Genomic DNA, 25,126 nt, shown 5'->3' on the forward strand with positions numbered 1-25,126 from the left:
CTTTTATATGTAACTTATGCACTGCCCCATGAAATAATTTTACATTGCTACCTTAATCTTATTCCTGAAAGCGTTTTGCAAAATATTTTTCTTTTTAGGGGTCCAAAAACTTGGCATGCATTATCAGTGTCAATCAAGATTTTACCAACAAACCAGAAATTTCAAACCTGTTTTACTGATTACCTTTAGGCAAACACTGCATGCAAATGTGTAAAGTGTTAGTTGCAAATAGTGTCTGTTGTTTTATATCTTTGTGTATCATGATACTTGTACTGGCTGCATAATACTGCAACTGACTTGGTTTACTACATCTTTATTTGGCCACATTTACTGAATTTATGGGCTGTATATCCGTGTTTTGGTATTGTAGTCAGGTCATAGCTAAAAAAGGGCTGGGATCCAATCTGCTTACCATAAACAAATAAATAAATAAATCTTACAAAATGCACAGTTGTGGGATGCAGGCATACTTATGGCATTTCTTGCTCATAGCCAATAAAATAAAGACTAAAGCATTCAGAGAAAAAAAAACATGTTATAGTATAATAGAACCTACATGTTTCTGACTGTTACCCTAATGTGCAGGGTTATCATCTTAATAGCTATAGAGGCTTTCTTCCCTGATATGGCACAGCCAACATGGCAATGGGCTACTTGCTTATTTTTTTCTGTGAAATATGTTGCTAGTCTTTTTTTATTATTATTTTTTTACTTTTTTCACCTTTAGTCTCGTCAATCCTGCCATAATTCATTACTTATTGTCCCTCGTCTTTTCTCCAATATTTTCTTTTTTTTTTTTTTTTTTTTTAGAAAATACACTCTGGAAATACTTTTTTCTTTAAAGATAAATGCTGCTGATTAATTTACTCCTTGCTATTGCTTTTGACTAAATATCTGAACATAATATAACAGTTATACCTTTTTATATTATGTAACTATGTAATATCATATGTCATTTATTTTTGTATTTTATCATTTATGCTACTTTGTGTAAGCTCTGTCACTATTTAAATGTTTGCCACATCTCTTTTTATTCTTACTGTTTGCCTCTGGCCGAGGTCATCACACAGGCAATCTACTTTGCTACAAATTAAATTAAATTAGAGGATTATGCAGGAAACACATGAGTAAGGAATGAACAGTTTATCAAAAACAATTAATGTCTATGGATCAGCAGGATTATATAGCAACAAACATTTAAACAATCTGCTTTCATTGTAATTACCTACCTGTGGCACTTTTTCATGTTTTTAAACATTTTTATTATGTAATCAAATTCTAAACTATAACATGGGATTACATGCATAATAAAGAAGAGAAGAAACCATAATAGTTTCTGTTGTTATTTTTATATACATGTATTTTCTTTTTAACAATTTCTATTCACTCCAATATTACATATGTTGCTCAATTCCTGTCTTCCCTTAAACCACACTCCTCTCCCAAACATTATTTTGCATGCACTGTGTGATGATGTGAGGTATTGCCAGCTATGCCAGGAGAAGTAGGACAGTGGATGCATAATATATGCCAGCACAGCTAGCTGGAGTTTTGTAAAGAATTATATGTTGAAAAATGTATTTGTAAAGTTGCTTATGTTAAAAATGTACCAACAGTGTGTCCTGCTGGACAGAAATAAATATAATTTATATCAGACTGTACTGTTGTAACTGAGGAAATGTATATATTGTAACAGAGGATACTGGAAGAAAAGAGGTTAATCTCAGTTCAGCTATATGGGCTTTCCCATATGGTCTAGCAGTTAGGATTCCTGGTTTTCACCCAGGCGGCCTGGGTTCGACTCCCTGTATGGGAATGGGTTACATTTTTGTTGGGAGGGTGGCCTAATGGTTAAGGTGTTTGCCTTACAAACACAAGGTGCAGGGTTTGAGTCTCACAAGGGATAATTGACTAGGCTTAAAATGGCTTGCAAGGGCAGTTAGCTTAGTACTAATCTATGAACCTATAACTTTGAAAAAATAGTTTGAAATTAAATTACTTAATTTAGGCCATAAAGATTACATCTCATGGGTCCCAATGCAGCCAGAGACAAAAAATTATACTAGGAAGGCTTCTTTATTGTCTTTAGCAGTGAACTAATTGCTACTCTGGAAGGTGGAAGTTTGAAATTATTTTATGACTTCCAGAAGCTGCAATACATCTTAGCAAAGCTCTATGTGTGTGTGCAGTATTGACACATATATGCTAGATTCTGGTTCAGTTGCTAGTAAAGGAAGTGGTATGGGAACCAGAAGCCAGATGATGAGATGTGTGTAATGACATTCTTAATCCAGCACTAAAATGATGTTTTCATACTAGATGAGACTGAAGTCTCAAAGGAGTCTGTTTTTTGGAACCAGACAGAGAAGGATCTCTCACCTACTTCATCTTGCCTTGCTTTAGTAAGTAACCAGGGAATAGTACTTCTTTAGATCAGTCAGAGATTAGTTAAGTACTGTTTTTCTGTATCTGTGTGAATTTATTCATCTGTGTTATTTAATATTTTGTGTGATTGAAACTTCAGTGTTTATTGTAAATAGGTATTTAGTATTTTCATTTTTTTATTATTTATTATTAAACATGTTTATAATTCTCATTGTGGCTGGTCATTTAGAGAATATTTTAACCTTTGAGAGTACTCATATTTATTTGGTGACACTGTGGCCACTCCTGAAAGCCTTGGTGTTTGGTCAGCATTACCATTGGTATTAGTATTAATTTCACTCAGTATAATTGGGTACGCTTGTCAAAGCTTTAGAGTAGCTGGCTTTGGAGTATTTTGTGGCAGTAACTACCTTATAGTCTGGGCCGAGGGGCATCGCTAGTACATCTGTGCCAGCCTTTCCCAGGTGTGTGTGTGTGTGTGTGTGTGTGTGTGTGTGTGTGCGCATGTGCATGCGTGTGTGTGTGTGTGTGTGTGTGTGTGTGTGTGTGTGTGTGTGTGTGTGTGTGTGTGTGTGTGTGTGTGTGTGTGTTTGTGTCTGTGAAAATCAAATCTCAAAGAGTGTGTGTGTCAGAGAGAGAAACCCAGGCCCCAGATTGTGTGTGTTCCCTGTGTGCTCTTAAGAGAAAAATGTGCTTGATGCAGAGAGCTGCATCTAGAAATACTGTGTTTATCTATTTTTGTTCCAAGTGAACATTCCTTCACTGGTGTTAGTGGTGAGGATTCAGGCTTCTTGATCACTGGCCCGGAGGAGGGACATCACATACTGTTCCCAAGAATTCCATTTATTTGTATGATATTTGCTCTTCCCTTTTGTAAAGATCATGCCTCCAGTTTATTTATCTCATTTACAATATCTACTACTTCCTTTACACTGGCAATAGATTTTGAATTTTGATTGCTTTTTTGGCACCCAATAACGTTTAGGCAATTCAGATCCTATATTCCAGACCAAAAGAATAATTTCCTTAGTTACAACCATTTGTTATCCATTTATTTCTGCACAAGTACTATGTGTAATTTTTAAAATCTGCCAACTCATTACATTCTGAAAAACATGTTCCCATTAACCTCTCTGTCTTTCCTATTACACCTACAAATATTGATATCTACCTAATGAAGAATCCTCTGCAGCATACTTAGGGTATAAAAAGACCTAAACAATTCCATGCAAAAATCTTAAACCTTCTGGACTTTGTTGCCTGCTTAGGAGTCTTACAAATTTCTGCCCATTATTCCTCTGTAATTTACATTTCCATTCTCTTTTTACAATCTTTTCTAACCTCCTCTCAGTGAGTCATGTAGTTATCATGCAATATGTTAAACACTTTACTACTGATCATTGTTTTAACAGGAGCTTCTGCTCTAGACTTAGCTAAAAACTCTACCAGAGCTTCCCCTCTTGGATTTCCCCTATCCCATTCTCTTTGCCTATATTATTATCAATCAAAAAAGCATTTTAAATCCTGCAGTACAAACTTCTGCTTAGTATCATCACACTCTGTTACCTTTCCCTCCCAAGTAATTTGCTCGCAACACCTTTTTTAATTTTTGTTAATTTTTTTCCAGCAAATTCCAGTCAATTCTTGGCTATTTTCTATACCACTTACAAGTAGAAGTAGCTATTGGTAAAATCTCCTATCTCCATTTCCCCTCTGGCATAGTTCTTAGAATCCTTTCTGTTATTTCGTGAATACAGTATTGTATATAGTTATCCGTGGTGGTGGTGCTGCGGTAGCGTTATCGCCTCACAGGAAGACGCTGTCCGGTTCTATTCTCAGCTAGAGCGTCTTCTGCGTGGAGACATGCATGAATGGGCGTACCTTCATTGAAGGTTGTGCATCAGGGCTGGTAACTCGGCACATAAAAATCAACTACCAATCATTAGCGGACCGGAGTTCCGCTGTGGCGACCCCTAACCGGGAAAAGCTGAAAGATACAAAGTATTGTATATAGTTGATGGTATTTTCCTTATAGACTTGCATACAAAATCCTACCATCTCATTCTCCTTCAAACTCCTTCATTTCATCATTATCCTTTTCACTTAGATCTGTAACACCCTGCTTTAGTTTTATATATATATATATATATATATATATATATATATATATATATATGATCCGTACAGATGCTCGACTGCATCTTTCACCGAATTCTGATTTGTTGAGCATCCTTGCGTGAAAGTGCTGTTCACTGAAGGAGCACTTTTGCATAAGTATGCTTGTTGTTCCGGTCATACTACGGTACAGTAAGGGATAATTCCCTTTTCTCCACTGTAGTGTGAACTCAGAGTGAGAATATTAAAGTAGGTGGGTATCGGGCTTGCCCCCCCCTGCATTCAAGTAGATCTTGTGTTTTTTTTTTTTAACATACTTTAACAAAAGCACTTTTTCAATGAAAGCGCTTTCGTTAAAGTGTGTTCGGTGGTAATGGATTTGGGCTTTTGATCTTTCGATCAAAAGCCCTAGATCTATATATATATATATATATATATATATATATATATATATATATATATATATATATATATGTGTGTGTGTGTGTGTGTGTGTGTGTGTGTGTGAATGAACCATGCGTGTCTAGCTTTAAAAATACTCTTATAAATCAAGTAATACTAAACCACCTTGCTTATTCTATAGGGATAATCAATCTGTCCTAATTAACTGCTGCTCTCTTTCATTGACCAATAAATTCAATTAACTCTTTATTATCATCCACAACTTCTCTGCTGACTGGTACAAATATTCCCGACATACATATAAAACAAAGGGAACTAGAAACATTTCTACTGCTTGTATCTTACTAACCATATCCATCATTAAATGGTTCCAGTTTCTCAGTTTTTGTAATATTCTTGATTTAGTTTCTTCCCAAACATCCTTAGCTGCCATAGCAATCCTTTTTTAATCTATACATACTTTATCTTACTTGCATAGGTACATTGTTTACTGCTACAGCCTTTATTTTATTTTCATTTATTTTATATCCTAAAAGACTTGAAAGTGTATCTTAATTTTTAACACCACCAAAATATTATTTTCTCGATTTATCATTTACAGAATAATATTATCTCCAAATTAAGCTAAATTTTCTTGAGTACCGTCCCAGTTATATCCTTTAATTTGCAAATATATTATTTTTTGTAGGTTCATAGGTTGTTACTAGGGATGCAGTCCAAGAGACCTTTAAGGAACTTAGCACAAATTTCCAATTATCCCAAAGTATTGAGTGGATAAGTGACTTGTTCAAGATCTCACAGTAGGCAAATGAAAACTGAGGCAATCAAACCCCCTATACCACAGGAAGTAGCTCATTAACTTTAATCCAATGTGCTATCTAGCAGACTTGACAGTGGCTCTACATAAAAAGCAAATAACAGGTGGGAAAGAGGACATCCCTGCCTGGTTTCTTTGTTCGTACATGGCTTGTCAGAGAGGTACCCACCCACCTTAATTCTTGCATCTGACTCCTCATATATATGTGATTCTTATTAATCAAATTCTGTCATGGATCACAAATGCTCACATTGCCCTCCTCTTAAAACCTCAGATGAGTCTGTTATTGAGTGTGTTCTCTGCATCAAGACCCAATAAAATTAGTAGTGTCTTCTTACACCCTTCTTCTCTTTGGATCACCATTGCTTTGTTAATGTTGTCAAATGTTTGCCTCCTCCCTCATAAACTTGCATTGATCCATATCTATCAACTTTGGTAACACCTTTGTCATTCTCTTAGCTAATACAGGCATAAATACTTTATAATTGTGGTTTACAATTTAAATGGATCTTTTATGATGTTACATCTGAAGAATCTTTACACTGTTTGGATAATACAACCACCACAACTTTCTTCCAAGATGCTGGTACTCCTCCCCTCTACCCCTTAAAATGCTGCTAAACAAAACAACACTTTCCAGATCATCATCTTTTTCTTCTCTCCTAACTTCAACATTTCAACAGGAATACTATCATTCCTGGACACTTCCCTGTTGAGTATGCATCACAGCTTTTATCTCATCTCTTCCTGTCTTCACTATTAATTGTTGAGACACATCTTCCACTAACCCTGCCATAATTACGTTTTCCATAAATATTTCCACTTGCACATTTTCTCAGTTCCCCATTTCTCTGCTTTATGCATTTTTTCATAACATTTCCAAAGTATCTCTAATACCTCTATAGGATCTCTGTTTTTTTATCATAGACTCCTTAAGTTTGGCTGCATCTCATTTTACTTTCTGTTAAGTCACTGTGTTATCAAAATAATTACTTAACAGAAACTTTTCTAAACGAATGCATGTTATCCAAATGTTCCTTAATGTTCCCTTTAGTACTCAGCATTTAATCCTCTTCTTGTCTGTGTGATTCCTTTTTTTCTGCAATACTTTAACCTTTGTCAACCCCTCTAAATAATTCCAATTACTTCTTTAAAATAGCTGTTTCTGTTTTATTTCCACCATAATTTAAATTCCCATTTTATCCCATCCACTAGAGAGCCCTCTTGAAGTAATTTCTATCTTTTCTGATAACTCTTAAACCTTACCTATTAACCATTCCTTAAATCCCTCTCTTATTAACAGATAAGTAGAAAAGTACAGTTGTTCATTTTTACATTCTTACCCTGCATCATCATCTTCATTTTATTCGTGCATGATCTGATATAGTTATAGGGTGAATCTCAAAGCATTCAATTAAATGCACAAGTTACTGTCAAATGTAATGTCTATCCAGTCTAGGCCAATTATTTTAAATTGGAAAATAATATATAAATATTTTGTCTGGGTTCCATCTCCAATATTTACATCTTCCATACCAAATATTTTCATATATTACTTCAGAAATCTATCCTCTTTTATTATATTTTCCCTTCTACATCTTCCTGATGCAGACTTACTATTGCAAGTCAGGTTCCAGTCCCCACTGATAAATAATATTCCCTGCTAATAGCTCTTTAATTCTCCCAAGCCCCATAATAGTAGTTTTAGGTGGAATAAAAATGCATGCAAGCATAATCCTTCCTCTGACAATGGTCCCTTATTACCACAAACCTAACATTATTGTCTTTTTCCTCCTATAATTTTTATTGCCCCTATCATATAGAACATTAATACTCATGATTTCCTCTTTACCTGATACTTTGTTGAGTGTCTAGCTTGAAATCCATTTTTTGTGAAATTTACATATTAATTTATATCCAGGTATGTCTCCTCTAATAATTCTATTTGGTCCAAACACTTCTCAATATAATTTAATACTGTTTGCTTTTTGTATATTCCTATAAGGCCACTAACATAAAATGTTCATGTTAGCAAAGCTGTCATTCTGATAAAAAGCTGTTATTCCCACATATGATACATAATAGTTCTTTTGAATATATATTTCTAGCTTGCAGCTTATTTTTTGGCAAGCTGATCTTGTTTATAGTTGCTTTTTCTCTTATACGGTTGAACCTATATCAATTTCCCAGGCCTTTTGGTTCATTAAAGACTCTCAAGAAACAGAAAACAGAATACCTTTTCAGACTCCCTCCAACATCTTTTACGTCACAGCAAGCACATGAAGCTACTTACACTTTCAAGAAAAAAAAAAACTTTACAGTAGCTGTTGCCTCAGATTGGTGGCTGTAGCCACAGGTATTGTTTTCTAACATTACGGTTAACCATTGTACAGCACACATCAGAGCTTATGTGTCCACGTATGCAGATTGCTGTCTATTCTTGTTTTATTCCTATTCCTCTTTTAGATGTATAAAACAACCTCCATGCTTTCAGTAAACATTAACTTTTAGACCAAAGAAAAAGTACACTGGCTACCCTTAAATAAATAAACAAAATTGTGCTCTGGCATATTTAATGCATTAAAGTAGTAAGGCAGCTGGGTAGGCAACTACTTGTATAACTATTCACGTCCCACAGTCTCAAACATCATTTATTTTCATTTAACTGTTTGCCAGTTTCAAACCACACTGTTTAGATCTATCATGATTAATTGCTTGCACCTGCAGATTTTTTGTCTTCAGCTTAAACATTTGCTAATCGGGGAAAAACAGCTAGTAACTTTGGAAATTTAAGAAAGAACCATTGCATATTTCAATTAGAACACACTGAACTGACCTCTCATGATTAATTGCTTGCATCTTTTTGCACCTTGAATCAGATAAAATCAGTTTCCAATTGAAAAATAGACAGCTAATAAGCTTGCAAATGCAAGAAAGAGCTACCATTTCATGCCATTTCATCAGTCTATTGTTTTCCAGCCAATTTGCTTAAAAATAGTTTACAGCTTACAGCAAGGACATTAGTCTAGGCACCCACTGCTATAAAACAGGGGAAATTATGTTTTAATTCTACATATAATATGATAAATATGCTTTTATAACCCCCACAAGACCAATATCACAACATTGTAGTAACTTTCCCTTTGCTTATTTTCAGCCTGTCTTATCTTGTTGCACTATTCTTATCTTGCTGCATAGTAAAGGCTGGATATATTATAGTTAAGAAAAAAAATACTTTTTCCTTTAATATCACTGTAATATCTCTGATAAAATTGGTATGTGGCTCAAATTTAAAATACACCTGACTGTATAATCTATAGAACTACTTTACAATATTGCATGCAATTTATATCATGAAATGATATGTAAATAATATATTAGAACAAAAACTATTTTATTTATAGTTTCTTTTTCAGTCTCTTCAGTGTCATTTTAAACAATAATGACATAAAGTAGGGGTTATACTTTATGGTTATCCCACCTGACTAACAAGGTCAACAAACTTCCAGTTCACGTCTAAACTACATCTAATATGATTAATGCTTTAGAGTTCTCCCATTCATTCAATTATTTCACATAATTACTGATCTTCTTCCTGATCAATGTGACCTCCCAACACTGGTCTTTGGTTCAAACCCACAGTACTCCTAATTCTATTCGTCATTTATTTGGCTTTTTTCTCTCTCACTGATGCATTTTCCTTTGGAGCAATGGAAAATATTTTGTTTGTAATATCTATGAACTTTGTTATTGTAAGAAGATTGAGAAGCACAGTTCCCTTCACCTTGCTGTCTTGCTCTTTGTTGGCTATTTTTTTAAACTCCTCCTTAGCCTTTTCTGTGTCCAACAGTGTCTGATCTTCCAAGAAGAAATTTTTTGAAAAAGCTGGATATTGTTACTGGACTCTCAACCTGCTTCTTGCCATCCCCTGACAACTAGTACTAACTTGCTTCTCTTCTGTCTGGTGTATAGTCAAAAGTCATTTTCCACAAACAATCTAATTTCCATTTTGTCACAGTACTATTAGGAATAGTTCTTTCTGTTGGCATGATTATGTCTTTACTAATACAGGTCTTGGCTGCTTTCTGGTGACCGGATTGGGAGTATACACACAATGTGCCTTCTCAATTAACAAATCCTGCTCTGGAGGAGCACCAGTTCAGTTGCTTAGCTGTACTTTCATAAAATTAATGTACTCTATTCCTTCCAGTTTATGTGTTATAGCAAAATATCTCAGGTTTTCTCTGCATGCTGTGCTCTGTCTTCTGACTCTACTATTTTAACAGTTCTTGAGAAGCTTCATGTTCAACTGGTCTTCCTTTCATTTCATTGTCTTGTTGCTGCAGTTTTATCAACTTATCTGAATAACTACTTAAAGATCCCTCGATTTTCAGACTTATCATTTTACTTTAGATTTCCCTCCAGTGTTTTACTTGTTTTAAACACCTCTGAGTGCATTTAATTTATTTTCCTCTAAAATGACTGAAAGTCATCTCCTGTACTAAAGCTGAAATATGAACTCATTTTTGATGAACAGTATCAATGTTCATCCCATCCAGAGCTTTTACTTCTCCTTTTCTGTTTACTTTTCCCTTCCTTTCTCTAAATGCCTTTTCGCTGATATCCAGGTAGTTTAACTAATGGCCAGTAACTGAGTTTTATGTAGATTGATAAATTTACTGGCATTTTTAACAGTTTGGCAGTTTTCACTCTGAGAGAGCACTAATCAACTTGTTGCTCAATGTATAATTTTTCAGTTCTTTTATATAAAATATATCTGTTTATTTAAAGCATACTTGTAGAATGTGAAAAATAATTGTGTTTGCTTAATTATGTATTACTTGAGTATTGTGAATTGACCACAGTACATTTTCAGCCATAATCAGAACCAAAATGACAAGGGTACACTTAAATACACAGTGAATCTCTGGGTCTTTGTCTTTTCTGAAAGACATCAAGCCTGCATAAACTAAGAGAACTGCCATTGATCCCTGCTGGGTGAAGAAAGTAAATGTATATTTTGTTTTTGTCTGAGTTGCTTAAAGTGATATAGCTGCTTTCTGTTTTACCTTCTCCATTTTGTTTTCTGTTTTAAGAAATCTGCTTGGCCTGGTGTTTTTCTTCTGTGTGAGAGATAGGCACTTCCATTTTCTAGGCTGCACATTTCACATGTTCTTTTCATTGGTTAAATTGTTTCTTGAGTGATACTTAAATACACAGTGAATTTCTGGGTCTTTGTCTTTTCTGCTGCTGGTGATTCCCATTTGGGTGATGAAAGTAAACCTATATATTTATTTTTTGTCTGAGTTGCTTAAAGGGATAGAACTGCTTTCTGGTTTACCTGCTCCATTTTGATTTCTGTTTTAAGAAATCTGCTTGGCCTGGTGTTTTTGTTCTATGTGAGAGATAGAGACATTATCTAGGCTGCACATTTCACGTGTTCTTTTCATTCATTAAATTGTTTCTTGTGGGATACTTAAATACACAGTGAATGTCTGGTTCTTTGTCTTTTCTGAAAGACTTCAAGACTGCATAAACTAAAAGCATGGCTGGTGATTCCCTGCTAGTTATTTTTTCCACCCATCTTCCTTTGATGCTCTGATTTTTAAACCTGGTGATTTTAAGCTGCCCACCCTTACTGTAAATTGAGCTTTATAAGCTCCTCCCTTTCTATACTGCTGTTGATATCTTGAATTATTTGTTTACCTTTCCGTATGCTAATTTGAAAAAAAAAAGTGTATTTTGCTTCTCATTGTCTGATTTACTTGCTCTGAATTCATTATTTAGCTAGCTGTTGGATAAAGTAGTGTATTTATACAATCTAATAAGCACTTTTCTGTGTTTTTACATCAAGACATCAGTAGACTTTCCATCTAGTGGTAGCTGTGTCTGTTTAAGGTGGGGAAACACTTGAGATTTCTGCATGTTGTTTTATTGGCTGAAAGGCCTGTTAATCAACTTACTTTGTTTTAGTGCCCTTATAAATTCCGACAATTGAGTGGCTTTTAGCTCATTTCTACAATGTGAAGTACTGTTATTGAATAATCACACTTTTATAAGCTGTTTAAAGTACACTGCTGTACCCCTATCTTTAAGTTTGTTTGTGGTAGCATTGCACTCTGAACACTCCTTTACTACATTAGGAGAACTTGGATTATTCATCTAGTATGTGTTTACCTGGTCTATCTGAGCTGGGAAGCACACAAAAGGACTCTAAGTGTAGTCATTGTATTGACCAGGGCTCAGTCAGTTTTTTGTATTTCCAGTGTTGGTATAAACTCACTACATTTTCACAGAGCTGTTTGCTGTGCCAGTGCCTGTATAGATGCAAACATCTGAAACATTGCTTATTTTCATTATATTGTGAAAGTTTACTGTGCTAGTTACCTTATTATAGCATCCGGGACTATTGCTGCCCAGAGAGTATGCATCTGATTTGGTGTTGGGCAGCCTCAAATGTTAGGTTAGCTGCAGATTATGACACGTAAGCACATGTCCCTCATCTAGTTACAAACACCTTCAACTCTTATTCCTTTCATGTACACATTAGGACCTGCACCCATGGATGGGCACTTTCCTACTATCTCTGCATCCATCTTGGTGGGCATGAGTATCCTGAGGCAATGTAACAATTGCCTTATGTACACTGACTTAATTCTCAAACAGGCAAATACAGTATGTGAGAGATGTGGCTACACATTGACATTGGAGGCTAGACTCTCACATACAGACACAAAAAGCAACAGGTAGGTTGTTAGTGACTCACATAAATCACTCTCCACACCCACAAAGGACAACACACACACACACACACACACACACACACACACACACACACACACACACACACACACACACACGCACGCACACGCGGAGGTTTTCACTTGTAACTTTCCCAAACCTCAAAGGCCTCTCAGATGCAGTCCTCAGAAACTCCACATGCACACAAACAAGACAGTTCCTATCACACCCTATCACAACACATACAGCCAAATCTCATGGTGTCTCACTTAGCAAGCCCATAAGGCAAAACACTCCACAGCCCAATGTTCTGGTCATAGGAGACACCATTGTGAGACACACTGATATTCCTGTCACCAGGCTGGATAAGAGGAAGGTTACAGTTAGTTGCCTGTCAGGGGCCAAGATTAGCCAGATCACACAAGCACTCAGATCACTTACCCCTAAGTACCAGTATGATCAATAGTCCATGTGGGCATGAATGACCTGAGACATACCTCCTTGGACTATATGAAGAAAGACATGATTGAGCTCTCAGAGTATGTGTCACAGGCAGGTATGAGCCTAGCATTGAGCAACATTCTACCGTCTTCAAGGATGATGCCAGAATACCATCAGAAAATGATCGACTTTAACAATTGGCTTAGGAACTGGTGTCATTCCAAAGGGGTCCAATAGTTGTCAACCTGAGAAGACATTGTTGACAGGCCACACTGCTTTGCCAGGGATGGTCTTCACCTGTCACCTCTAGTCTTTCAGAAATTGGCCAAAGCATTATCCACCCTATAGTGCCTTTTTTAGACATTGCCAAACAGGCATACCTTCCAACATAACAAAAGGTACTCAGGTCTAGTTAAATGTGTTTGCTGCTCAATGCTAGGAGCCTCAACAAGAAACTGCACTCCTTGGAAGTTCTCCTCACCCTGGAGAATGCTAATCTCTGTGTAGTTACTGAAACATGGTTCAAAGTCACAGAAGGTACTCGGGCTGTGCATGGCTATAATGCCTTCCATACATTCGGACCACCCACTGAGCATGAAAGATCTAAAGGTGGAGGTATATCTATCTACATAAAGGATAAGCACACCTCAAGGCTGGTCAAACAATATGACATACTTGAGCTACTCCATGTCCAACTAACCATGGGAATAATCCATTATCATATTCTTGCTAGCTACAGGTCCCCGACCATGAACCAGGAAACCCATACATCATACCTGAAGTTACTAAAATCACTCACTGTCTAGCCCAACACCATACTCATGGGTGATTGTAACCACCCCTTCATTAATTGGGAGGCATATACAGCCACTAGCATGCAGACCCAAAGATTTCTCAAGTTTGTAAATTCAAATGCCCTAGAACTGGTCTGTACTCCCACTAGGAGAGCAAATATCCTAGATCTGATACTTACAAATATCGGAGAATGCTGCTCCCCACTTGTGTTATGTCCTCGCTAGTAAGATCAGATTGCAAAGTGGTCTCCCTTGAAATAAAGGTAAAACTAGCTCCCCCACCTAACCCCAAAAACTTTAAGAACTTCTCTAAGGTAAATTATCCCCTATTAAGGGATGGCATAGCTAGTTTTCAAGCTCCCCCAAATCCAGAAAAAACAGAAACCTAAGCAGAGGCATACACAGTTGCCCTGTATGACCATATAATCAACTGCATAAAAACGGCAGTACCAGACTGAAATAAACCCAGGTCAAACTGCAAAAACAAGCCACCCTGGTGGACCCTAGTATTAACAGGTTCATAGGTTCAGAGGATGTTACTAGGCTATTGACCGAAAGGTCTTCACAAGCCAAGCTGTTTAAATCCCAGTATAATACTATACGAGAGATATTGTCTATGCCCAAGGTTTTTCTAGCAAGGACTACCCATGTCCAGGAAAGAAGCAGGGGCAATCCCCTGCAGAAATTTAGTTTCCCATCCATTCATCCAGGTTGTGCTTAAACAGGGTCATGGAGGTGCTTTGCTATGGATTGGAAGTCTATTCCAGAGGGGTAGCACCTCTGAGAGAGATATCTGTCTCTCGAGCAGGTACTGTTTATGTCATAGGCTAGACTGAGGTCCCTGAAATGGGTGACTCTAGTCCCATTTGACTTACAGTTGTGCAACAAAAGAAAGAATATCCTGTGGCGAAGTAAGAGGGAATGTGAACAACAGAGAAATAAGTCACTCATTCATCTAAACAAGTGAGTCAGGGTACTAGTCAAGTCTCTGAATGCAGACTTTGAGGTAAAAATAACCTCCAAAGCTAAGGATAACCATAAGTCATTTTTCATTTATGTCCACAGTCTTAAGGACAGCACCCAACAATGTGTGGAATTAGTTGTAGATGGCATCACCTATACTCAGCTGGAAGACATAGCAAATTTGCTGGCTGACAAATTTAGCTCAAATTTCACCTCCCCATCACCACCAGTTCTTCCTAAAAAATACCCTCCACCACTCCAGTGCCAAATATCACCAAAGAAGAAGTTGCCACTGTGCTGTCTCAAGCTAAAACCATGGCTTCAGTGAGGCTGCCAATATACCAGTTTGCCTATTAAACAGCTTAAATCAGGACTTATCAGGCCCATTATGATCTCTATTTAACCACAGCCTCAGGATTGGCTTTTTCCCAGTAGAGTGGAGGACAGCAACAGTCATCCCTGTGCATAAACGGGGGCCATCTACTAACCAAGGAAATTACAGACCCATAAGTTTGACTAGTCTTATATGTAAGGCTATGGAAAGCATAATCATGGACCTGATAAATAATGACCTAGGAAACCTCCAAACACTGGACCTGACCCAATTACATATGAAACCTCCAAACACTGGACCTGACCCAATTACATATGAAACCTCCAAACACTGGACCTGACCCAATTACATATGAAACCTCCAAACACTGGACCTGACCCAATTACATATGAAACCTCCAAACACTGGACCTGACCCAATTACATATGAAACCTCCAAACACTGGACCTGACCCAATTACATATGAAACCTCCAAACACTGGACCTGACCCAATTACATATGAAACCTCCAAACACTGGACCTGACCCAATTCTACTTTGTCAAAGGCAGGTCATGTCTACTGAATCTTGTGTATTTCTTTAAGAAAGTCACTATGGCCATGGATGAGGATAAAACAGTCCATACAGCCTATCTGGACCTTGCCAAGGCATGTGACACAATTTTTCACTCATGTGTCATAAATAAACTCCCAACACTGGGCATAAATCCCTACATCACCAGATGGATAGCCAGTTGGCTCACAGAAATGACACATGGTTAAAGTGAGTGAATCCAGATCCAGCAAGAGACCAGTTACTACTGGTGTGCCACAGGGCTCAGTACTGGGATCACTTTTGTTCTGAATATACTTCTCTGAAGTCAAGACAAATTTAGAAGGCCTCTGGATGACAAAGTTTGCCCAAAACTGCAAGCTGGGGATAATCAATGAATCCCCAAACAATGTAGATATCCTTTAGGGGTCTAGATCAGGCAAATGATTGGTGCCAGAACCATGGCCTAAAACTAAATGCAAAAAATGCATTACCATACCCTTTAGGAAGTCAAATACCCCTGCAAATTACAATTTCAGTAGCATGCCCCTTACAGTGTACTCAGAGGTGAAAGATACAGGTATGCAAATAGATAGTAGCCTGAACTTTGACCACCATTTGTCCACAGTGGTGAGGAAATCCTTTTATGTGGCACAACTTATAAGTAAAGGCATGGCATCCAGATCCAATGAAATTATAGTCCCTAGTCCCTAGTAATCTCCTATGAACCTATGTAAATCAAATATATGTGGATAGCTTTAATAGCCGTCAACATGCATGTATTTATGTAAATCACCTTCTGGAGAGTATAAAAATAATTTTAGGTCAGGATGGTTCTAAAAAACATCAGTGTCCTATCTTGTCTGTACTACCAGTTTATTTATTTTTATTTTTTACCAGCCTTATTCATGTTTTTCATTGGCATCATCAGCAGAGAGTATGAAAAGAGAGTTACATCCCTGTGCTCCTTTAGTTTTTTCCCCACAATGAAATAGAGCTTGCTTTGCACAATCACTGCCCCATTTCATCTAGCACACTATAATCACAGTCCTTCTTTATTTTACTTTTTATGTTCTGATGTTACATTTTTTCACATGCAGACTAATTTCCTCAGTAAAGCGCTAATGAGTACAGCTGAAGGCATAATATTCCTCCTCAGTCAAGCATGCAGAATGTTTCTTATGTTACGGAGAGCATCATGACACCAGATATTGCCCTCCTACAATATGTGTAATCCTGTTGTCATATAATTCAACATTCTAAAGACATGTCTGATGGAAATTGAACTGGCAAGAATGCATAAAGAAAAGTCTTCCTCTTTAGCCATGTACCTTTTAGACTGTTACCAAAGTCAAGGGGAAGAGTGGTAAGGCTCTCGAGAGGCAGCATAGAGGCATGTATTTTTTGTCTTAGTGAGAAGAAAAGCAACACAAGCATGACTTCCAACAGTAAAGGTAGTACTAGATGCAGTGCTAAGACTATCTCTGCTGTGTCCACAAATATTTTTGTGGCAGGGTAGCTGGACTTTATTACAGATATGAGCCTGAGCACTACTGTCAACATTCACACCATCTGAGGCTGCATTTATTGGACCAAAGGAGGCTTTTCAAATATTTTGTTTACAGTGAGTGGCCAAACTCTGAATGTGAGGGTACTTTGATTTGAGACCACAAAATGCATCTTCCTTCATTGCAGGCGCCAACACAAAGAATGCTAAAAATGTTGTTAGACTTGACTATGGTGTCACCCATGCTGGTGTCTTCCATCATTGTAGCTGAGCTAATTCTTCTTTGAGGGACTTACCACCCATTTCCACCAAGAATGGAGTCCTAAGGCCATGTACTCATCTAGTAATCTGGGCTTGCATTTCTTGAATTTCTGTGGATCCAAATTTAGCATGCTGCATCCCTCCTTCATCAAACTATTAGCTAATAATGTTCTCAAATCCCCTTACAAGTATTTTTAATCCCCATCTCTCTCTCTCTCTCTCTCTCTCACCCACCACTGGGAAGGTCCTATCAGCAATCAAATATTCTGTAATCATACCCCTACTCAAAGTGCCCAAACCTACATGCTAAGACCTATATCTAACCTATGTTCAATTACCAAAATCTTTGAAAGCTACTCTATAAACAACTCATTGAATACATAAATAAATGTGGCCAGCACCCACCACTTTAGAAGTTCATTCAGGTTTCATTACTACATTTCCTATGGTAATTAAAACACTTTACAACATTATAAGTAATGGTCTCACCTTTGTGTTCTTTGACATAACTATGGCCTTGGAGATGGTACATCACAAATTATACAAATTAACCTTTGGTAGCAATACAAACAATTGGTTTCAAAGCTACCTAAAAGAAAAAAAGCATTCCAAGTTTTTGCAAATAATACACTTTCTGATATTCATACTCTTAACACTGGAGTTCCCCAGGGTTCTGTGCTAGGGCCTCTATGCTTCTCTATTTTTATTAATGACGTCTTCACGATCTCCAAAACCGTAATCTGGTTATGTATATGGACAACATTTTAATAATAGAATCCAGCTCATCTCATCAGTCCCTACAGCACAAAACGCAGCCACGTTTCTCAAAGTTAACCTTCTGACTGCATAATAAACTCTTGCTAAATGTACTTAAAACTAATCTGATGCTTTCTTCCACAATTATGAAACTAGCTTTATGCCCACCTGTTCTTCTGAAAGATGATAAAGGAAATAGCATACCAAATGTCACTCAACAAAAATACCTTGGTTTAAAGCTAGACCCCACATGCTATACTTAAAATATCACTACTAATGAAAAATAAAAAATCCGATATTAAAAAACCACAACCATTTTATTACACAGAAATAAAACATACTCAGTAAGCGCTTTCATCTCTAAAGTGAGACATCATCAGACTAATACTAAATTACATCCATCCTTAAATACAAAGAATGTCACATGTTCAACTGGGTCTACCTGAAAACGCTGAAAGTGCACAACGCCGATGATGAGAACACCGACACCAGAAGATCGACAATGGAGAAGACCAACAGCTGAGAATCCCAATGCTGAGAACACCATGTTAAGGTAAGTGTGTGATAGGGATGGACGTTAGGGACAGGGTGTGGGTAAGGTAAGTGTGTGATAGTGACGGACGTTAGGGTAGGGTGCGGGTCAGGTAAGTGTGCGATAGTGATGGACTTTAGGTTTAGGGGCAGGTTAAGTGAGTTAGGGTGTGGGTAAGGTTAGTGTGCAATAGTGACAGAGTTAAGGGTTAGGGGTGGATTAAGTGGGTTAGGGTTAGGGTGCGGGTAAGGTAAGTGTGCGATAGTGATAGACCTTAGGGTTAGGGTTTGGGTTAAGGTTAGTGCATAGATAGTTGTGTATGTAAGGTTTAGTGTAGGTTTGTAAGGTTTCTGGTGTGCTTGTGTTGTGTGTGTGTTTTACGGGAAAGGTATTTGTTTTGTTGATTGTCGGGATTTTGGTTTGTCGGGCATGTAAAGTTTTATGTTTTTGAACTTTCTTTTTTTATCATTTTTTTTGTGTCGGTTATTTCATTGTCGGTGTTTTGGTGTTATCAAGTAGACCCGTTTAACTACATTAATTAATGCCGAACCCTTTTCATTTTAAGGTTAACAATAAAATCCTCCTTATTGTTTAACCCTGGGGCTAGTTAGCATTTAACCCACTTGCCAAGTATATTCTAACCACCCCAGTTCATCTTCTGCATTTAAAATGTAGTCACAACCTTGTAAATCCTCTAAAACTAAAAACTTAAAATCAACCTTATATTTGTCCAACATGTAATGTTTCGCTAAGGCTTTTTTTTTTTAATTTCTTAATTGAGCAACATCCTTATGTTCATATATTCACTTATAAAATTCCCTAGTAGTTTGACCTACATAAAATGCCATACAAGTTTTGCAAAACACTAAATAAACAACAAATTTGGATTTGCATGTAAAACATCCTTTCATTCTAATACAATATCCATTAATCATTACTTCACTGGACTCAGTGTACAAATATTCACACATATTACAGCTATAACATTTTATCATACCAAGCTTGCCTCACTTGGGTCTAGGCGTTTTTAATTTAGCTTAAAAATAATTCTTAAAACTTTTCCTTCTTTTTTGCACAAATACAGGACCATCACCTACTAACCTTTTGATTTCAGGACTGCTGCTTAATATTCTCCAATTATTCCTTATAATGTCTTTTATTGCTTTGACAACATTACTATTACCTATCAACATAGATACTAAAATCTATAATTTTAGGTTGTTCAAAAACCACTTTACCATGTTTTCTAAGATCACATACTTCAGTAAATCTGGTTAACATTAAACTCTCTGGATAACCTCTATATGCCAGTTTTTGCACAAATTCATACTTTCATCTACAAAATCTTGATCTTTCATAGTAAGATTACTCACTCTCATTAACTGCCCTTTGACAATATTCTCCTTAGTTTTTTAGGATGCATACTCTTGTGTAAATATGAATTATTTTGTACTTTCTTTTTATAAATTTCGGTAAACAAGCTATTATTTTCTTTGAAAACAATTACATCCAAAAAATTAACACTACTTGTACTGTATTCTAATGTAAAATGTAGATAAAAATTAATACCATTTACATTACTTTAAAAAATCCTCAAGCAATTTAGTTCCACCTCTCCAAATTAAAAAAGTTATCAATAAAACATTTAAACAGTACTGCGGTGGTGGTGCTGCGGTAGCGTTATCGCCTCACAGTTTGACGTTGCTCATTCGATTCTCAGTTAGAGCATCTTCTGTGTAGCAACATGTGTGAATGGGCGTTCCTTTGTTGAAGGTTGTGCGTTAGGCCCGGCAAGCCAGTACATAAAAATCTAAGTAAGTGGCGAATATGTACGGATGCAACTACACCACCAGGTATCAATGATTACATCAGTTTAAAACCTTTTCTAGCATTGAATTAGTAATTGCAATATAGAATGGTACTCTATTGTTTACACTATTTCCACATTCTGCATCCACTTTGGTGTGTAGTATTATGAATTATATTACTACCATTTACATTAATGTATATTTTGTGTATCTGATTCAAACAGGTTTTTATAATGTTTAAGCAATAGCAGCAAGCATCTATTATGTATTTGTTAACTTTGCAGATACTATAGTTTATTTTAGCTTACTGTTTGGTACATTAATATGTAGGGAGAATTTACCCCATATTTTAATTAATTTACTACATAGTACACTATGTATGTATTATATATACAATTTATTCATTTTACACAGTTTTAAAGATATGTAAGAACATATAGTATTAAGTATATAAATTAATGTAAATTAATGTATATAACTGATGATTATGGTCAAAAATGTACTTATTGGATCCACCTTAAGGAATTTTTGGCGCCAAAAATGTTTTAAATGGAATGCATTTTAGGAGCTAACTGGTTCTGAAGAAATCTGGGATTTGTCAGATGAAAGCGCTCAACCCTGTACTAGAGCTCCGAGTGTTGGCTTTATTTTAGTACAACTTTGTGAATAAATTCTACATATTTTACTAAACTACTGGTATCCTGTATTCAACTATTACTGGTATCCTGAGTCTCGAGTCTGGGGATCCGTACTCTGTTATTTTGGAGTTTCTTGTCGAGTGCACATAAAAATCTACTGCCAATCATTAGCGGACCGGAGTTCTGCTGTGGCGACCCCTAACCGGGAAAAGCTGAAAGACACAAACAAACAAACAATATTGATAGCAAAAGAACTTTCAAATATATTGGTTTTCTCCCATCCACTCATAAAATTATTGGCATAACTAGGAGCCATATTGGCTCGCATAGCTACAACTTTCACTTGTCAATACATTTTACCATTAAATTCAAAAAAATTATAACTTAATATCACATCAAGAATTTCCATCAATAAACTAATAGTGTTCTTTGAAAAAAGTTTAGAATGCATTAGTTCCAATCTGACCATTTCCATCCCATCCTGACTGGGTATTACTGTTATAATGACTTAATATCCATCATTAACAACAAATCATTTTCCTGTATATTATTTTCTAACTTCCTTAAAAACTTTAAAAATGTCCTTGATATAAGTATCACTTAATTCAACCACTTTCTGGAAATGCTTATCGACAAATATTGCCATTGTTTCAGCTTTAGTTCCATTGCTAGCAACAATACGCCTTAGTGGGTGGTTATCTAAGTCCTTTTGTATTATTGGTAAGCCAAAAATATGACTTAATTTAGGACTATCAACCCTTAAATATTTCCTAATGTTATTTGGTATTCTCCAACTATAAAACCATTCTTCAACAAAGGAATCTATAAAAGAATATAACTTTTTAACCTCAGATGAAGAAACAGTCTTATAAAAACAAATATCACACATTTCAGACATTTTTGAAACATATATATATCTATCCATCAACACTAATGCATTCCCTTTGTCAGACTTTGTTGTTAAAATACTACTATTATTGAGCAAACTATAAAGTAATCTTTCCTTTTTAGATAGATTATAATACTTATGCAAAGGCCTGTTGTCTAACAATTCAGTAATCTGCAACTCTAAAATGGTCAAAAACATTTCCAATTCTTTTTTAAGTGATGGATTATAAATGCTAGGCTTAAAAAACTATTTTTTTGTCAGCAGAATCAGTCTTGAACACAAATTTAAAATTGAGTTTGCATACATAGTCTCTCAAATAATTAATAACATCACATTTATCAGCTCTGCTTGCTGGGATGAAACTTCATCCCTTGCTTAACAGTTGACAAGTTTCTTGATCTAAGACAAAAGAGGAAAGATTAGTAATTTTAAAGTCACCAATACCTAAAATCTCTTTCGATAATTTCTTCCTTTTTTCCATCTCCCCTTCTGGTAACCCTTGTTCCATGGCTCGTTTGATGAGACCACTACCTCTGCCTACGTCTGACCATCTCTCCCTTCTTGTTGATAAACTCGTTTTGGCTGCATTCCAAAAATGTTGTTCCTTAACTGCTACTTTGTTTTACATTGGATATTTAAGTTGCTGTTTGCATTCCTTTGAGTTAAATGCTCGGATCTACATACTGTGCTGCCTTCCTCACAAATCTGGGTAACACTACTTCTTCCTGCTTCTCTTGCAACTTCTATTTCAGGTTGCAAATTTGCTATTGGCTCCATTCTTGGATAGGCAATGTCCCCTTTATAATCAGCATGATCTCTGCTGAATTTCTTGATTTTACATTTCTTGATTGCCTCATTTTCTTTGATAAGCTTGTCTTGAATAAGACAAAACTTAGTCTCAAAGTTCTCAAATAGTCGTATTGTTGTTTAGAGTGACATACGTGGTTCTGATTTTTTCTTGCAAAGCCTCAATTTTCTACTTATTGAAGTTGGCCAGCATTTCAGTGTACTGTAGCCCTATTTTCTGATTTAAAGCTAACCATCTATCCACAAATTCTTTTGGAAAATTGTCCGCAATAGGTGTCTTGGTAATTCTTAAGCCTTTGGGGATTCTTTTAAAATGCAAACAACCTTCAAAATAAATATCGCACTGTAGATGCTTCAGTTTAAATAAGTCTTTTTCAAATTCTTGAAATGTTTCTGTATGATTGGTATTAGAAGTACCTGAAATAGACAGTTCACCATTGCTAAACGGATCCAATGGTGGAGCTAAACATCCCAACAATGCTTCATTACTCTTAGGTGGCATCACATTTCAAGTAGAATTAACAGTCCTCTGCACTGCTGACCGACTTATACACCCTTCTTGATTCAGTACTACAGAGCCCATTGGAGTGTAAGTTAGGGTAAAACCAGAAGGCAATATCAAGAAACAGGATCCAGTTTGGCTATCCATCTTGCTGAACAATGACTTCCACAACAAAAAAACAGTAAAAATCGAATAGCTGTTCACAATGAAAAATAAAAAATCCGGTATAAAAAATGCAACCTTTTATTATACAAAAATAAAATATAATCAGTAAGTGCTTTAGTCTCTAAAGTGAGACTTCATCAGACTGATTAATACTAAATTACATCCATCCTTAAATACAAAGGATAAGTCACATGCTCAACTACATTAATTAATGCCGAACCCTTTTCCTTTTAAGGTAAACAATAAAATCTTCCTTATTGTTTAAACTTGGGGGTAGCAAGCATTTAACCTCACTAGGCAAGTATATTACAACCACCCCAGTTCATCATCTGCATTTAAAATGTAGTCACAACCTGGTAAATCCTCTAAAACTAAAATTTTAAAATCCACCTTACATTTGTCCAACGTGTAATGATTTGCTAAAACATTTTTTTAAGCTCTTATTTGCATGTAATAGATATTATAAGGAATAATTGGAGAATATTAAGCAGCAGTCCTGAAATCAAAAGGGTAGTAGGTAGTAGTACATTGCTACATTTAATTATTATGTCCCAGAATTACTGCTGCTAATTGTTTGCTCATTTGTTAATTATTGTATTGCTCACAGTTTGACTGAAAATGGTCAACAGAGCAGCACAATTATCCTGTTAACAAAGTAAAAGTAAATAAATTACCATTGCCATAAGGCCCATTTCACCAACATTTGTTGCAGGCATTTAAGAAGGTGGGAAGATTATGTTTCCAAGCTTCTCTAATGCTAGGCTGTAAAAAGAGTTTTTTAATGTAGCAACCAAGGTCAATTTCCATGTTGCCAGTTGCAATTTTGACAATGGTGATGTGGTGATACTGTCCCTTTGGCTCTCCTGTCTTTCTCCATGATGCTATGAGACTGGACATCCTGTGTGCCATGTTTATAGACATTATCCTTTCATTGTCCCCCACAGGAAATTGTGTTTGATTTTGGTTAAAAGCAGCAGGCATATGCTTCTCAGACTGTCACCATACTGGCCTGTTTGTTACACAAAGATACCTTTAGGCAGTAGTCTGTTCCCCAGGGCTCCTTGATATAGATCCTAGGAAGTAAGTGGTTTTGGACATGGCCTGTCAGTGGTCCTTACTGCAGCACCCTAAAACAGGACTTCCAATCAGAAGACAATGCTGGTTTAATCTCAGTCTTGCAGTTAGTAAGTCAAGAATCCTGGGTTTTGGGCTTAATTTGCAAGGTTAACACCCATGAATAATCCAGGCTGTCCTAGGTACCACTGTTACATTAAACAGTGCCACAGGAAGTTGTGGCCTTTTTCATATCCTTGTGTCTGAAGAGGCTAAAGACATGCACTGGGGAATGGATTTTTTTCTATACATTTGTCTTTATGCTTAAGAATTTGGGATGGATGCTTCCATTTCTGGATATCAGTACATTCACTGTCTGCATTGTGTCTGTTATTCTAGTGATATAATTTGACATGATGAATATTTAAAGTTTAGAGTCTGCATAAAAGATATGTTTTGCTTTTTACTGTGGGGCCACAACACTTCCAGTAAAGAGATACTATCCTCTGGTTTTACTCCATGCTTTCTATCTTCAACAAGTACTTCATACTAGTTACTGTATCCCTGTAGCCTCAAGATCATTCAGTTTTCTCATACCTTGACTATGAGCTCTTTGTAAGTCATAATCAGCCATATTCTTCTGCAAGAGCTTCAGCGGTGTCTACCATGTATTCAGTTCACTGTA

The 25,126-nt window shown here is 36.3% G+C and overlaps 1 non-coding gene across 1 annotated transcript; it reads left to right on the forward strand.

Moving 5' to 3' along the window:
* Nucleotides 1-1,744: 1,744 nt before the first annotated feature.
* Nucleotides 1,745-1,816, forward strand: TRNAE-UUC. The gene has a single exon. It is a non-coding gene; the product is annotated as a tRNA-Glu (tRNA).
* Nucleotides 1,817-25,126: the final 23,310 nt, after the last annotated feature.

This window comes from Protopterus annectens, chromosome 8.part0 (genome assembly GCF_019279795.1).
Source record: "Protopterus annectens isolate FY-2018-M chromosome 8.part0, PAN1.0, whole genome shotgun sequence".
NCBI classification, from domain to species: Eukaryota; Metazoa; Chordata; order Ceratodontiformes; family Protopteridae; genus Protopterus; species Protopterus annectens.